The sequence below is a fragment of the Pipistrellus hanaki genome, assembly GCF_964339955.1.
Source record: "Pipistrellus hanaki genome assembly, chromosome: 8".
NCBI classification, from domain to species: domain Eukaryota; kingdom Metazoa; phylum Chordata; class Mammalia; order Chiroptera; family Vespertilionidae; genus Pipistrellus; species Pipistrellus hanaki.
In genome coordinates this window covers 68,144,854-68,161,206 of record NC_140510.1, presented here as the reverse complement: position 1 = coordinate 68,161,206, position 16,353 = coordinate 68,144,854, and the positions used below count along the sequence as shown (strand labels likewise).

Genomic DNA, 16,353 nt, shown 5'->3' with positions numbered 1-16,353 from the left:
TACGAGCAACCTAACCACTGAGACCAGTGCTCACATGGGGCCATGTCTGCCTCCAACAGAGGGGTGCAGGCCGATGCTCACCGCTAGAGGGGGGCACTGTTATCATGACTCAGGGGGTGGCCCACCAGGGTGGCCAAACGGGTGGAACTTGTCCTGAACCTTCTGAGGATGGGTAGAATGTGGCAAAGCAGGAAAAAAAAAAAAAAACTTGAAAAGAAAATGATGAGCCCTGGGCCGGTGTTGCTCAGTGGATAGAGCATCGGCCTGCAGACTCAAGGGTCCCAGGTTAGATTCCGGTCAAGGGCATGTACCTTGGTTGCGGGGCGCATCCCCGGTGGGGGGGTGTGCAGGAGGCAGCTGATGGATGTTTCTCTCTCATCGATGTTTCTAGCTCTCTATCCTCCCTTTCTCTCTGTAAAAAAAAAAAGTCAGTAAAATATATTTTAAAAAAGAAGATGATGAAATCTATTCAGAAGACTAGGCAAAATGGTGGGAGAGCTGGCGGGGTCCTGATGGGCTTGGAGCCGAGAGAAGGTGAGCTGAGGCAGGACGGAGGGCCGGAGGGCGGGCGAAGGAGCCTCCAGGGGTGCGGGGAGGGGGAGGGGGAGAGGGCGCTGGCAAAGCCTGGCCCCAGGTCCCCGCTGCAGTCATTACCGATGTCAGTGCATCAGAACCAGCCAGTGTGGCTGAGAATCACTGGTCGTGGGTGGGTGGTCCCGGGGAAAATAAAGTTGAGGACAGACGTTATCAATAATGGGGAGGTTCCCCCCAAAATAAATAAATAAATAATAAATCTATACTGGGATAGAGACAACAAAAAATGTCACGTTTTCTTGGGGGAGCGTCTGAATTCACTGAGGGGAGCAGGAGCAGGAGTTGGGCTGCTCCGGGAGGTTTGGGACTGACCTCACCTGGAACCGACCTCACAGGGAGCTCCGAGGACTGTGCGTGCCCCGCAGGCTGCCCCGTGCCCCGCAGGCTGCCCTGTGCCCCGCAGGCTGCCCCGCGCCCCGCAGGCCACCTCAATGGAAATGCATAAAAAGGCACCAGGCCAGCTTCGAAGCTCAGGAGTAAGGACCGGCGAACTAACAGAAATGCACCAAGAGGAGTAACGGACGAGGCCACCGCGCTCGTGGGGGCCCGACGGGGCAGCGGGCACGGCGGCTAAGAGGCGGGAGCCGGAGGGCTCTTCGTCCGCACGCACGAGGCCGCCCTCGGGCTGGGGCTTTCCAGAAGGCCAGGCCAAGCTGCAAGTCCTACAACATGACACACCCACACGTTACTTCACACCGAGTCCTGCGCACACGCACTCATCGGCCAAGCTCTTGCCGTAGTGGCCAGGCCTTTGCGTTGGGGGTACGTCCTCGGACGGCAGTACCCCGAGGTCCGTCTCTTATGAACCACCACCCTCGTGGCATCCGCCTCAGGGCCAATTCACTTTTGCTTTATTTCGTGTTGATCCTCACCCGAGACTACTTTCCATTGATTTTTAGAGAGAGTAGGAGGGAGGGAGGGATGGAGGGAGACAGAGAGAAACGTGGATATGAGGGAAACACATCCATTGGTTGCCTCCGGCAGTGCCCCTACCAGGTAGGGGATCGAGCCTGCCACCGAGGGACATGCCCTTGACCGGAATCGAACCCAGGACCCTTCTGTCCACGGGCCGACGTTCTAACCACTGAGCCAAACCAGCCAGGGCTAGGTCCACTGTCTTTAAAGAAGGGGAGACTATAAAGACACCTGGGCAGTGACACCTGAGGCACACTATGACTCAAACTCAGGATCCCACAGCCTGAGCTCAGATTCGGCCTCCCAGGCCTCCCCGAAGCCTCTCCCCTGCCCCAGGGGGTCAGTATGTCCCGAGAGCACCATCCCCGCAGGGAGCAGACCCCACCTGATGTGGCAGGCATGGTGTGTGCATGCACACTGCTCTGAGCCACTGAGACGCTCAGGCTGCACGTGGTCACAGCTTAGCCCACCCACCAAATGGCTGGCCGTCCTCTCGGAAATAGCTTTTTACCCTGACTAGAGGCCAGTGCACGAATTCGTGCACGGATGGGGTCCGGCCAGCCCCACCACCAATCAGGGTGTGAGGGCCAACTGGGGGCAGGGCCAGCCACAGAGAGGGGCCGCAGGTGGTTGGCCAGCTGGCCTGCCCCCATGGGGTAGGGAGGGCTGATCAGGGGCAGGTCCTGAGCCATTGGTGGGCTGACCACGCCCCCAATCTCGATGTGGAGGGCCAATTGGGGGTGGGGCCAGCCAGCAGGAGGGGCCCCACCCCCTGGTCAAACTCCTATGGAACTCCCAGTTGAGGGGACAATTTGCATATTATCCTTTTATTATATAGGATTTCCCCAAGCCAGCCTCCCCTAAATTGGATACCATCACTTTTTTTCTTTTTTCTTTTTTTTCACTTTTATTGATTTCAGAGAGGAAGAAAGAGGGAGTGAGAGAATCATTGACCAGCTGTCTCCTGCGAGCCCAATGCTGGGGACTGAGCCCACGTCACCTGGGCAAATGCCCTGACCCAGAATCAAACTGTGACCTCCTGGTTCATAGGTTGATGCTCAACCACTGAGCAACACTGGCAGGGTGAGATTTGTTTTGTTTTGTTTTGTTTTTTAAATCCTCACCCCAGGATATTTCCCCATTGATTTTTAGAGAGAGTGGAAGAGAGAGGAAAGACAGAGAAATATCCATGTGAGAAAAACATATTGACTGGTTGCCTCCTGCATGCGTCCGGACCAAGGTCTGGGCCGGGGAGAAGACCGCAACCGAGGTATATGCTCTTGACCGGAATCGAACCCGGGACCCTTCAGTCCACAAGCTGATGCTCTATCCACTGAGCCAAATGGCTAGGGCTATCATCACTTTTAGAAACTTTCCAGGTAGTTTCCAAAACATTCAAATGAATTCTCACAGAGACAAGTATTTTGGCCTCGATTTAAAATCGTGATATTAAATACAGTCAGTACTACCACCACGAACGGGTTTGGAATCACCACCGCTGAGTCTGGATGAGCATCGGTCTCCACGGCAGGAAACCCTGGCTCAGTCGGGAGCACGCCGGGAGTGCTCACCGGGCACCGAGTGTGTGATGGGCACTGGCTGACATGTGTATGGGACTCGGGAAAGAGGACCCAGGAAGGAAGCAGCCCTAGACACTGAGAGAGGGAACGGCACCCACCTGTCGCCCGGCTAAGATCCTGGATGGTTTTCAAAACCATGTTGACTCTGTCGCAAATGTACAGCCGAAAGTGCTCCAGTCATGTTAAAAGGCACAAAAATAACCCTTCAGACCCACAACCAGACAGAGTCAAGAGTACAAGGTCACATGTCATTCCAATAACCTGCCTCTTAAAGATAGACAGAATAAACATACACGCCACTATTAAAAAACTAAATTTGAGTTTCATACTTTAAAAACTGTCGACAGACATAAACATTCCTCTCAAGGTTGCCCAGCAAAGTCTGGCACTTCTATTTTGGGAGGCCAAAGAGTGACGATCCATCATTTGTAGGCGTTTAGAAATCAGATAGTCAGCATCTTCTCTAAAAACATGACATCTTAGGTAGAAGTCATTCTGATGCACTTCAACCGTGGACAGAAACACCACGTAACACATGTACACCAGAGACCCCAAAGCAGCCAACCAGGGTTTAAATAACCTACACTCACAAGTCACCCCAGACCCCTTCACCAACACCAACACGCAGCTTCAAAGAGCACAGCCTTCACCTCTACGCAGCTTCAGTCAAAAAACAGGCGACAAAAATGTCTGCGGCAGAAAGGCCTAACATCTCCCCCATAAAGCAATTCCGCCCCAGAACCTCCTGGGACAGCTATCCACCCAGTCTCACGCCAACCAAGGTCTGCCTTTGGGAAGAAAAAAAAGAACCCAAACCCACACTCTTGAGAGAAAAAATATTACTTACTTGGTGAAATGAGGTAAACTCAGCTACAACTTTTACTGAACCTTGGCCTAAATCAGTGGTCCGCAAACTCATTAGTCCACAGAGCCAACTATCAAGAGCACAACGATTGAAATTTCTTTTGAGTTTATTAATTAAAAAAAAAAAACAACAAAAAAAGGAGATTGAAAAACCTGATGAACAATAATAGCTGTTCATTGTAGTAGAGTCGGCGATATGGGAGGGGAGTGGACTGACTGTTCTCGGGGAAAGGGAGGGAGGAAGAGACTGAACATAAACTGTGCACCTATGGATGAGGACAATGGGGGATGGGGAGGGGGCGGAGGGTGGGAACCTGGTGGAGAGGGGAAGAAATGAGGAACCTTTGTAATAATATGAACAATAAAGATTGATTAAAAAAACAATAATAAAATCAATAAAATCAATAACAAAAAAACAAAAACAAAAAATTTCTTTTGAGAGCCACATTTTTTTAAACTTAAAACTTCCTCTAACGCCACTTCTTCAAAGTAGACCCGCTTAGGCCGTGGTATCTTGTGGAAGAGCCACACTCAAGGGGCCAAAGAGCCGCATGTGGCTTGTGAGCCGGGGTTTGCCAACCACAGGTTTTAGTCTTATCACCCAATGATGCTCCCTACAGAGTTCGCCCCGCCCAATTGTTATGCCTAAGAGAACAGATGCTTGGGGACAGGAGGCAGCGCTAGCGTTGAGGGGACAGGAGACGGAGTTAGCGTTGAGAAGGAGGTGAAGACGATGCGATTCATCCCAGGACGAGGAGAGAACCCACGACAACAAGGAAGTGGCCGCCAAGGAAGCAGCAGGAGGTGAGGGGGAGGCAGGAAGAGCATAGGTCACCAGGCCCCGGACAGGAGTGTGACCAGCTGAAGCAGGCGGAGCAGTCAGCAGTGTGGAGGGCGAGGGAGCCCGGGGCAGGGAGAGAGGCAGGTTGGGCATTGGGCTTAGCATCCATCTCGTAGGGGTTGAATTGTGTGTGTGTGTCCCCAATTTCTGTGTCCCCCCAAAAATTCGTACATTGAAACCCTAGTCCCCAGGACCTCAGAATGGGACTGTATTTGGAGATGGGGCCATTAAAGAGGCGATTAAGCCCTATCCGGTTTGGCCCAGTGAATAGAGCGTCAGCCTGCAGACTGAACGGTCCCAGGTTCGATTCAGGCCAAGGGCACATGCCTGGGTTGTGGGCTCGATGCCCAGCAGGGGGCATGCAGGAGGCAGCCGATCAGTGATTCTCTCACATCATGGATGTTTCTATCTCTCTATCCCTCTCCCTTCCTCTCTAAAGTCAATAAAAATATTTTTTAAAAGAGGCGATTAAAATGAGGCCATTAGGATGGACTCCCTCCGATATGATCATCTGAGGACGCAGCAAGGTGGCCTGCAACCCAGGAGGAGGCCTCAGGAGAAAACAAACCTGCCGGGGCCCGGATCCTGGACTTCAGCCTCCAGAACTTCGAGAGGAGAGAAGTGCTGTTGTTTAGGCCCCCGCAGACGAATGCCCCTTCTCCCGCCCCTGCCACCAGCTCCCCTCTGCCTCCCCTACAGCGAGGTTCCTGACAGCCTCTCTGACAGTGACCTCCACAGCAGCGCGGCCACACCCACCTGCGGGAGATCCACCCGCCTGGGCCTCACACTCCTGCTTGTCCCTCAGTTCCAGGCCCTGCTGAGGCTCACTCACTGCCTGGAGGCTCACATCCCCAAGGGAACCTGCCCCTCCAGGCCGGCCTGCCCCACACATCCCAGCATCACACGGGCCAGAAACACGGGAGGCACCGCACGCCGTCTCCGGCTTTCCCTGACAGTCTCCTCCCCCGCTTCCCGATTCAGTCACGAGATCCACCTCCTGGTTCAAGGGGGAAGCACAAATGTTCACAACCATCTCAGGCACAGTCCCCTTGTTCTCAGTAAGGACTGTCAGAAATCACCCACCCCGTGGAGAAGGCCGCCTGCACAAACGCCCATCACAGTGTTAGACAGCAATGCAAATGCCCAAGTTGAGGAACTGATGGCACTCACCAGAATAACATCTATACTAATAAAAGGGTAAGATGCTAATTAGAACAGACCTCCTTCCGGACAAACCACAGTGGCAGGGGCTGAGGCAGAGGCAGTTAAGAGGCAATCAGGCTGGCAGGGGAGAGCAGTTAGGGGTGATCAGGCAGGCAGATAGAGTGGTTAGGGGCTAACAGGCAGGCAGGCAGGTAAGCAGTTAGGAGCCAGTGGTCCCTAAACTGGCAGTAGGACATCCCCCAAGGGGTCCCGGACTGGTGAGGGTGCAGGCCGGGCTGAGGGACCCCCCTACCCCGTGCAAGAATTTCATGCACCGGGCCTCTAGTACAACTATAAAACGCATTTCAAAATCCTGAAGCAATAAAGAAAAATACACACTCTACGGTTGCAATCATGTTAAAACATACACATAAAAAGTTTAGGAAGGAATATTTAGAAATGACCACAGTGGATATTTTAGAATAGTCAGCTCAAGTGGTATGGCGTTTTTTTTTTAGCTCCATGCTCCAAGCTTTGTGTAATGTTCTTAAAATGACTCCCTAGTACAAAATATCCAAAAGAGTGTTCTGGGACTCCTGGGCGAACGTTCTGGAATCGGCTGGTTTTAAGATAAAATGGGTATTTACTATAGAATTCCCTGGAACTGTCGTGCTACCTCCGTGATCCATCCATCTGCTACAAGATCCAGTACAGGCCTATATAAAACAGCTTCCCCCGAAATCCTATTACATATGTAGCCCTCAGCATGAGGCCCTAAAAACTGAGCATGTCTTTCAAGAAACCCACCGGACACAAACGGCCGCACGACACTGGAGCCGGCCCCCCCTCCTCTGTTAACTCTCCTGGGCAGGAGGGGTCACCACTCACACGCTGCTGCCGAGAACACCAGTGCAGAGCTAGGAGCGGGTCCCGGAAGGTGAGCGGCCGCCCTATCAAATGCACAGCAGGCCCGCTGACACCCCGTCCAGGGAGGAGAGCAGTCCTCAGCCAGGCCACCCTGGAGTGCACGAGGTGGTCTCCAGGATATAAAATGGTGCGTTTCTTTAACATGTCACCTCTACCTTTCTGTTTGTTTTAAAGCTTTTATTGATTTCAGAGAGGAAAGCAGAGGGAGAGACAGAAACATCAATGATGAGGGAGACTCATTGACCAGCTGCCTCCTGCACGCCCCCTGCTGGGGATCAAGTCTGCAACCCGGGCCTGTGCCCTGACCTCCTGGTTCATAGGTCAATACTCAACCGCTCAGCCACCATGGCTGGGCTACCTAAACCTTGTTTTTGTTTTAACTGGCCATAAATGGCGAGTATTCAGATTGGGCTGACAATGTTACCATTCTTTTTTTCAACACTCAAGCCTTAGCTTTGGGATGCCTCAGCCAAACCCCGCCAAACAAACCCTGCCAATTTCTCCTCCACATTTTGGCGAACGTGCGATGAAACAGGCAACACCACAAACGAAGCACGAGTTCTGGTGCCTACACCCACGTGGGTCTGTGATGAAACCTGACAAGCAACGTCAGGTACGCAGACCCTCCATGGCTGCGTTTCCATCAGCCTGGCTCACGCTGTTGGCTCTGCTCTGGCGATTCCCTGAGAATCCACCCCATCCAACTTGCAGCCCCACCCAAACTGACTGCTGCAGCTTTTCCCTAGGAATGGCCTGTCCTGGCTCAGGCTTCAGACGTTCCTAAAATCTCTCAGACAAGCAGCAGCTGGTGTCAATGTGCCCCAAAGCTATCAAGAAGAAGCCCAGGCTCTAGCCAGTTTGGCTCCGTGGATAGAGGGTCGGCCTGCAAGCTGAAAGGTCCCAGGTTCGATTCCAGCCAAGGGCACATGCCTGGGTTATGGGCTCGATCCCCGGTGGGGGGTGTGCAGGAGGCAGCCGATCAATGATTCTCTCTCATCATTGATGGTTTTATCCCTCTCTCTCCCTCTCCCTTCCTCTCTGAAATCAATAAAGAAATACTTTTTTTTTTAAGAAGAAGAAGAAGAAGAAGAAGAAGAAGAAGAAGCAGCAGCAGCAGCGGCGGTGGCAGTGGCGGCCCTGGACCCAGCACTAGCTCCAGCCTGTCTTGCTTCAGGGCGTGGCCTCACTTGGGCACTTCCAAGCTCAAGACAAAAAGCAGCCTTCTGCAGATTGCTCAGTAGCTCCTGCCAGGTGGCCCCAAGGACGTAAAAGGAAAGCTGGAAAGTTCACTGAACTTTAAAAAAAGTAACTGAAATCAATGGGACTTTGAGGAAACGTGTCAGATTTGGCAACGTTTTCTTTGTAAAAACATATTTTGGTAATTTTCCAGAATTCTGTTCTTCTAGTTTGGAAAAGTTTAAAATTCTGACACATCACAAAATGGTACCGACACAGGTAACCCTCAGGAAAACAGGGAAAGAGGAAAACTTTAGTTTTAGCACTCTGTCCATCTTTCAGGCCCAGGGCCCCGCAAGATTCCTGGTGCTTTTAAGAAAGTCACAGACCCTCCCTCCTCCCCCACCCCAGAGTTCAGTGAGTGAGTTAGGGAGCTAACTTATTCTTTCTTTCACTGATTCTCAGTGTGGCTAAATAAGAAGCAATTTAATTTAGATTTTTGAGGGTGAAAAGTTACACTTATTTTTACAATTAAAAATAAGAAGCACCCCTAACCGGTTTGGCTCAGTGGATAGAGTGTCGGCCTGAGGACTCAAGGGTCCCAGGTTTGATTCCGGTCAAGGGCATGTACCTTGGTTGCGGGCACACCACCAGTGGGGGTTTGCAGGAGGCAGCTGATCGATGTTTCTCTCTCATTGATGTTTCTGACTCTCTATCCCTCTGCCTTCCTCTCAATAAAAAAAAATCAATACAATATATTTTTTTAAAAAGAGTGATCATGTAATTATGGATGTTTGAGAGACATCCCTGAAACTTATAAAGCTGTCGGAGTCTGCCCCAGTGTCCCATACACTCAGTACTCTGCTCCTCCGGAGAGCAGACTCCTGACCTGGTCCGGGGTGGCAGGTGTATATGAAGGCCTCTCCACACCCTGAAGACGGCGGCCAGTGGGAACCCCTTCCCCCTGGCTCACCACGAGGGGGCAGAGGGAAACTGAGCTCTCCTTATTCCCAGACTGCCGGAGGCCCGCAAAAGAACCAGCGGAAAAGAGCTCGGCGGAAGCTCCATGCAGGTGAAAAATAAGCGTTTCCTAGAAGCCGGGGGGCTGGCCTGCCTTCCGATAGGAATAAAGCTGTGCCGGTCCTTCAGAATCACTTCCAAGGGGGAATGATCTGCGAGGAACCCAGCATCACGGCCACCTGAAGACCGCAGTGGGGCTTCGGGGTCTGAGAGTCCGTGATTTCAAAGGAAGCAGCGCGGAGGGCGGAGCGGGGAGGCGAGCAGCGCGGAGGGCGGAGCGGGGAGGCGAGCACGAAAAGGGAAGCGGGCCAGCGGGATCGTTCCCCCGGACGGCTCTTCTAGAGGGTTCTTCCTGGACGGAGTGTGTGGAAAACCGTGCTCAGGAAGCCGGTGGAAATGAGTAGGCACAGACGCACCACAGCAGGGCCATCCCCAGCATCTGCTCCGCTGCTGTCCTTTCCACGCCGTTCCCCAAATCTCCTTAAGGAGACGGAATTCTTGTTGTTGTTTTTAATACCGTTTAAGACCTTGGGATGCACCGTTTTGAGATTACATTTTTTTTTTTTTTTTAGTTTTTTAAAAAAATATATCTTATTGATTTTTTACAGAGAGGAAGAGAGAGGGATAGAGAGTTAGAAACATCAATGAGAGAGAATCATCGATCAGCTGCCTCTTGCACACCCCCTACTGGGGATGTGCCCGCAACCAAGGTACATGCCCTTGACCGGAATCGAACCCGGGACCTTTCAGTCCAAAGGCCGACGCTCTATCCACTGAGCCAAACCGGTTTTGGCTGAGCTTTCATGTTAACACAGTGGAGTAAGTGCCATTTCAAAGTGTCTGGAGTCCACGTCTGGAGTCCACGGGGCGGGGGGGGGGATTGGAAAGGGGGGGGGCCAGGCCTCCTCTCGCTGTCCTCTCCCCACAGCCCAGGAGGCTGGCGCCGGGCACTTCTAGAAGCTCGGGATTCTTGTTTGGTAAGAAAAGGAAGATAATCGTTTTCACTTCTCTCTAGGCCTCCCCCTCTAACTCTGCTCCTGGAAGAGTGGGAGTCCATTCCAACGCCCCTCTCCTCGCACAAAATCCCCTTCCGTCACCGTCAGCCCCGCCCCGCAGTGCCTCTCCGCCCTGTCATCACAGACATCAGGCCCTGAGCGCCCGCTGGGACCAGATCAGACAACCCGAGGGCCCACTGGAAGAGAAAGATGCGCCCCGAGAGGGAGTCAGGAGAATCCCAGGCAGGGCTGGCTCTGCTCTCGCCCACGCTCCCTCGTGATGCGGGATGGGGGAGGGGAGGCAAGCACAGGACCCAGAGAAGGAGGAGAAGTTCGGAAGCTTCCAATGGATCGTTGCTCCCAGCTCTGCCCTAGCCACTCGCAGCCACAGGCCCCAGCCAGGCGGGAGGGAGGGAGACGGTGCGCTCTCGACTCCTTAAAAGTGGCCCAAAGCCCTAACTCCGTGGTCGGCAAACTCAATAGTCAACAGAGCCAAATATTAACAGTACAACGACGGAAATTCCTTTTGAGAGCCCAATTTTTTAAACTTAAACTTCTTCTAACGCCACTTCTTCAACATAGACTTGCCCAGGCCATGGTATTTTCTGGAAGAGCCACACGCAAAGGGGCCAAAGAGCCGCACGTGGCTCACGAGCTGCGGTTAGCCGACCACGGCCCTAACCGGCTTGGCTCGGTGGATAAAGAGCATCGGCCTGCGAATTGAAGGGTCCCAGGTTCGATTCCAGTCAAGGGTATATACCTTGGTTGCGGGCACATCCCCAAAGGGGGGCGGGGGGTAGAGGGGGGCGGGGGGTAGAGGGGTGCAGGAGGCAGCTGACCGATGTTTCTCTCCTGTCGAAGTTTCTAATTCTCTCTCCCTCTCCCTTCCTCTCTGTAAAAAAATCAATAAAAATATTTTAAAAAACAAAAGTGGCCTGAAGCCTCACAGAGCACCACCCCAGGAGGCCGTGTGCTGCTCTGGAAAGAGTCTTGGGCTCGACCTGTACCCCCCGCAGCAGGTTTCCCCACCCCCTCATCGCAGACAGCCCCCCACCCCACCCCACCCCGCGGAAGGGCAGCGACGGGAATAAAGGGGCAGAGCTAGTATGCAGAGTACCAGGCTGAGGCCCGCCGCGCCCCACCTTCAATCGGCAGGAGCGCAGCCGTCCTACACAAGATAAGCGACTGGTTCTCTGGAGACCTGGCACTTCCTGCCCACAATGCCCATGGGGACTGACAGAGCGCCGTGCTGAGCACAGGCTGAGCATGGGGTGCGGCAGGAGTGGAGGGAGGCAGCAGGAGGACCTGCCACCCGCCCGCCGGGGCCCACCACGCTAGCCAACACCTCCCCCCACGGAAGGGCACCTCATGCATCCCCACGGCCGCACAAGGACCCGTCTCGCCCTGCGGGGGCAGCGCACGCACCAGGAGGATGCGCCCTGGGATCAGGACCCAGGCCCCTGCCACGCCCTCGGAGGCGGGAAATGGAAGGAAGGACGAGGACTGAGCGGGCATTGTGTCCGGCTTCCTCCCACCCTCCTGCTCCCGTTGGTGTTCAGCCTTTGTCTCGGCAGCCAGCCTGTGCTGGCGTGGCCTTGGCCACCACAGCTGCCACAGCTGTTCTCTGCACTTCACCACCACTGACTCCCCGGGCACCCCGATGTGGCCTGCTCCATCCTCCGAGGCACAACAGCTTTCCTGATTTGCCTTTAGTATTTTCTTTTTTTTTTTAATTGACTTCAGAGAGGAAGGGAGAGGGAGAGATAGAACATCAACAACGAGAAAGAATCCTTGATCGGCTGCCTCCTGCAGGCCCCTCGCCAGGGATCGAGCCCGCCACCAGGGCATGTGCCCTGACTGAGAAATGAAGCCTTACCTCCTGGTTCGCAGGCCGACGCTGGACCACGGAGCCCTGCAGGCTGGGCTCCTTCGCTGCTTTTTAACATATCGCTGCGTGCTTAACGAGACGGGAATTGACGGAGGAGGTACTGACCACGGACAAGACACCGAGGGGAGGCTCTGAGCGTGGGATGCTAGTGAGCATTCTCCCGTCCTGGCCGCTGGGAGGTTGGGAGGTGCTCCCTGTGAGAACGCAGGCCTGGTGTCTGCACACCCTCCCTCTGCACATCCCGTGGAGGAGGAGCACGAGGGACCGCACCTACGCCACGGCCCTGAGAACCCCACATGGTGTCCCAGCCTGAAGTAACTCACAAGTGAAGTGGGCCTTCCCCTCTTCAGAGTCTGAGCTTGGAAACAAAAAGCCAGTACCGACTTCTCCCTCTGCCCAGCAGCACCCTGGGAAATCCACACACAAGGGGTGATGTGCGGGCTGGAAGCTATTCCGCCCTGCACCTGATGGTCGCTCTTGGGTCCACGTCAGTATCTTCGCCCGGCATCACCCTCCATTCCACTCAAGGACGGTCAGCCCGGCTGCCCTGGCTCCGGCTGCCCTGGCTCCGTGGTTGAGCGTCAACCTGTGAAACCGAGGTCATAGTTCGATTCCCGGTCAGGGCACATACCCAGGTTGTGGGCTCAATCGCCAGTAGGGGGAGTGGTGGAGCCAGTCAATGATTCTCTCCCATCATGGATGTTTCTCTCTCCCTCTCTTTCTCCCTCTCTCTGCCTCTCTGAAATCAATAAAAAAAAAAAAAAAAAAAAAAAAAAAAAAATTTAAAAAAGAAAAGATCCTCTCTGTACAAAAATCAATAAAATATATTTAATAAATAAATAAATAAAAGAAATGAGCCGGTTTGGCTCAGTGGTAGAGTGTCGGTCTGCGGACTGAAAGGACCCAGGTTCGATTCCGGGCAAGGGCATGTACATTGGTTGCGGGCACATCCCCGGTAGGGGGTGTGCAAGAGGCAGCTGGTCGATGTTTCTCTCTCTTTGACGTTTCTAGCTCTCTATCTTTCTCCCTTCCTCTCTGTAAAAAATCAATAAAACATATTAAAAAAAAGAAAAGAAAAAAAAAAAACAGAAAGGACAGATACCACCTCCATTCCCTTTCCAGGTTGAAGCCTCGCTTCCCCCGTGGGGAAAAGACGGACACGGAAATTCTGCGGAATGCGTGTTCCCACGAGGCTCAGAAAGCCGATGATCTCAGAGGATATTCTAAAGAAAGACCCTTGACACTTCCCGAGGAAAGAATGTCTTTTTCGAGGCCACGGCCAGGACACAAAGCATGTGCTGGGAAAATCTACCGCGGCTGCTGCTGCTGCGTATGTTTCCAATTCTGATGGCCCATTTCCTCTTTATAATCACATTCCTCCCCTCCGCCTCCCTCCTCTCTAAAAGGGACACAGGCAGTCGGTCTCAGGGAAGAGGCAACTCGGAGCGCCCTGAGACACACAGGCTGAGAGAGGAGAAGGCTAAGCGAATGCCAGCAGGCATAAAACGCTGGAATCCTCTAGAAGGCCGGCTCCATCCGCCACTTTTAAATGTTTCCAAAAACGAACTTAAATGTTGGCACGCCTAACTTTCTAAACATAAAGCTTCATTCACATAAAGCGTATCCGTGCGGGCCGCCACCCAGCACAAAGCCTGCTGGCGACACAGCTTGGGGGAGCTGTGAGGCCAGGAGTCTGGCCTTCCGACCATCTCACGGCGGTTTAGGAAGAATCGATTACGGCAACATGTGTGGATGGGATTCCCAACTGCAGAGGGCTGCTAATCAGATGGCTGCTGTTCCATTGATAAAAGATGCAATACCCCACAGTGTATCCTTTAAAGAGAAAGGATGTGTGGCTCAGTGGTTGAGCGTTCACCCATGAACCAAGAGGTCATGGCTCGATTCCCCGTCAGGGCACATGCCCTGGTTGCAGGTTGCATTCCCAGGAGGGGGCATGTGGGCGGCAGCCGACCAATGATTCACTCTCACCGTGGATGTTTCTCTCTCTCTCTCTCTCTCTCTCTCTCTCAATTCCGTAAAAACATATTTTTGAAAAAGAGAGAGAAAAAGGACCTTGGAATCAGAGAAGAGAATTCAAATCTTCCCTCCACCACTTACCACCTACAGAATCAGAGTGCAAGGGGCAGTTCCTGACCTTCGTCCTCGGCTTCCCTCTAGCAAGGGGTGAGGATACATGCAAAACCCTCTGTACACAGTGAGCCCTTCCTAGCCTGAGTGACAGCTCTAGTCGGCCATTTAATTCACGTCCACATGCCCAGGGACCGAGAGAAGACGACTGAGAGAAGAAGAGAAGAGGGAGAGAGGAGACTCTCACCCACAAGGAGGACTAACGTCCAGCACCCGGATCCGATCACCTGAGGATCCCTTCTTATTACGCCAGCACCACCCACCCCTCGGACTCAGGAGCTCCGAGTGGCTCTGCATAACAGAGCCCAGCACCAGGGAGTGTCCATCTGTAACACCACGCTGGACGCGCGGCGGGCGATTCCACCATTTATCCCATCCCATGAAGGGGGTAAGGCCTACACAGGGGCATCCATCAGACACCTGTGGCCAGAGACCAGCCATTTAAGAATATTTCAGAGAGGAAGGGAAAGGGGGAGGGAAATGGAAACATCCATGATGAGAATCATGGATCAGCTGCCTGCTGCACACCCCACACTGGGGATCGAGCTCACAACCCGGGCCTCTGCCCTGATCAGGAAGCGAACCGTGACCTCCTGGTTCGTAGGTGGATGCTCAACCACGGAGCCACGTCAGCTGGGCAGAGACCGACCATTTAAGAGGATCGCCCAGCCGCGACCCCAGGAGCAGTCCCAGGTCCCATGCTTTGCATCGGGTTCGTGTGTGTGCCAGGGAGGACCTGGGCGGCATCGAATGATGCTCTATTTCACACAACTCACCACATGAAGGAAAGATCCAAATGGCAAGAGAACGGGAATGGGGAGCCTCGCTCGGTTCCCTGCCTGGGCGCCGCGTGTTGCCAGCTTGCCTGTTGGACGGCGTCCCGCTGCCACGTCACCGCGCCGTGGCTCCTGAGGACACGTCCACGGCTTCGCCTCCTGACAGTCTGACCACATCCCTCGGAAAGAGACAGCCCTCCGTGGCCGCGGCGGCCGCAGCTCTTTCCATTACCACTGCTCGGGCCAGGAAAACCGCTTTTCCCCTGAAGTAAGCTTCTCCTTTGCCTTCCAATCTTACGAGGCTTCCAAACTGGTTCGCCCGGAGATAAATGGCCCCCCGGGGCCGTTTCCAGGGGGCCCTGGGCTTGTCAAGGAAGTAGCTCTGGGCCACTTTGCTGGCCTGCCCGCAACCGGGTGGCCAGGACTGTCTCCTAACTCATCCCCGGTCACTCTCGGGACCCTTCCCTCCGGGTCCCACAGGCACCAACCATGAATGCCTGGGAATGTCAGCCTCCTCCCCAAACAGTGCTGCTTGGAATACCCCATTCAAACAACTCTCATCATTCAACACCCCCCCAACACACACACACACAACTCCTCCCAGGTCAGCCAGTCCTCCTGGGTTTCCTGGTTCCCATCTAGGAAAGAGTCCCTTAGCAAATGCCCCACAGGCTGCATTGACTCCTCCCTCCCCCGAAGAAAAACCCCCGTTCGCCAACATGGGAAGCCCTCCCTTTCTCTGTGGCAGAAGGCCCGCCATGGGGGGGGGGGGTGCGCAAAGCCTGGCTCCTCTCTCTAAATCGCCGCACCGGGGTGTGCGGTGTGTCTTCTGGGAAAGACTGGACAAGGGTTTTCCAATGCAGCGTTACATAACCGGAGTCCTTTCTTTAGCAATGGCTCATTTTCTGGTGGTTTCCCCCTCCCCCAAAACATTCCTGGGAAATTGTTATGGTACACTATTACAAAATATCTTATGTCCGGATGGATTCTATAGAATGAGCCTCCGCCCAGTCGGCCAGTACCCATGGGCTGCGCGCATAGGCACCCCGACCACACAGATACCCTGGTTCGCAGGGAAAACAAAACCAACAAAACCTAAAAGAGTGGTCTTCCTATGTGACGGGCAAGATCTGATTCCAGGAAACCAACCTCGGGGAGCGCCCAGAACTCGGGGAAGCTCACAACTTGTTGCAGCCACGAGCGCTCCCCCGCAGCCTGAACAAAGCATTGCCAACGCGCTTCAGAAGCCGCGGGCCCGCGGGCGGCGCGGGGTGTGTTTGTAATTAACTCTCCATCCAGGACCCGCGTCACCCCCTCCCCGGCCTCTCCCGGCCCAGCACCCTCCGGGGCGCCCGCTCCCAATCTGGTTTCCATCCCGGCCCCGCCCCCGCCCTGCCCTCCCGGGAGCCGTGCATCCACCCTGTCCCGGGCAGGAAGCGGCGCCGGGCAGCCCCTCGCCGGCCGAACAAAGGAGCGGGCGCAGCTG

The 16,353-nt window shown here is 54.1% G+C and overlaps 1 protein-coding gene across 4 annotated transcripts in view; it reads right to left on the bottom strand.

Moving 5' to 3' along the window:
• Positions 1-16,353, bottom strand: part of MYO1B (myosin IB) — a 129,317-nt gene that overhangs the window by 112,250 nt on the left and 714 nt on the right. Inside the window, exon 1 of one of the 4 annotated variants that reach the window (XM_084892116.1) lies at positions 15,587-15,608. The exons of the other annotated variants lie outside the window; for them this stretch is intronic. The gene's annotated coding sequence lies outside the window, so the exon portion shown is untranslated. Of the gene's footprint in view, positions 1-15,586; positions 15,609-16,353 lie in introns of those variants that run through there. 4 annotated transcript variants of the gene reach the window in all.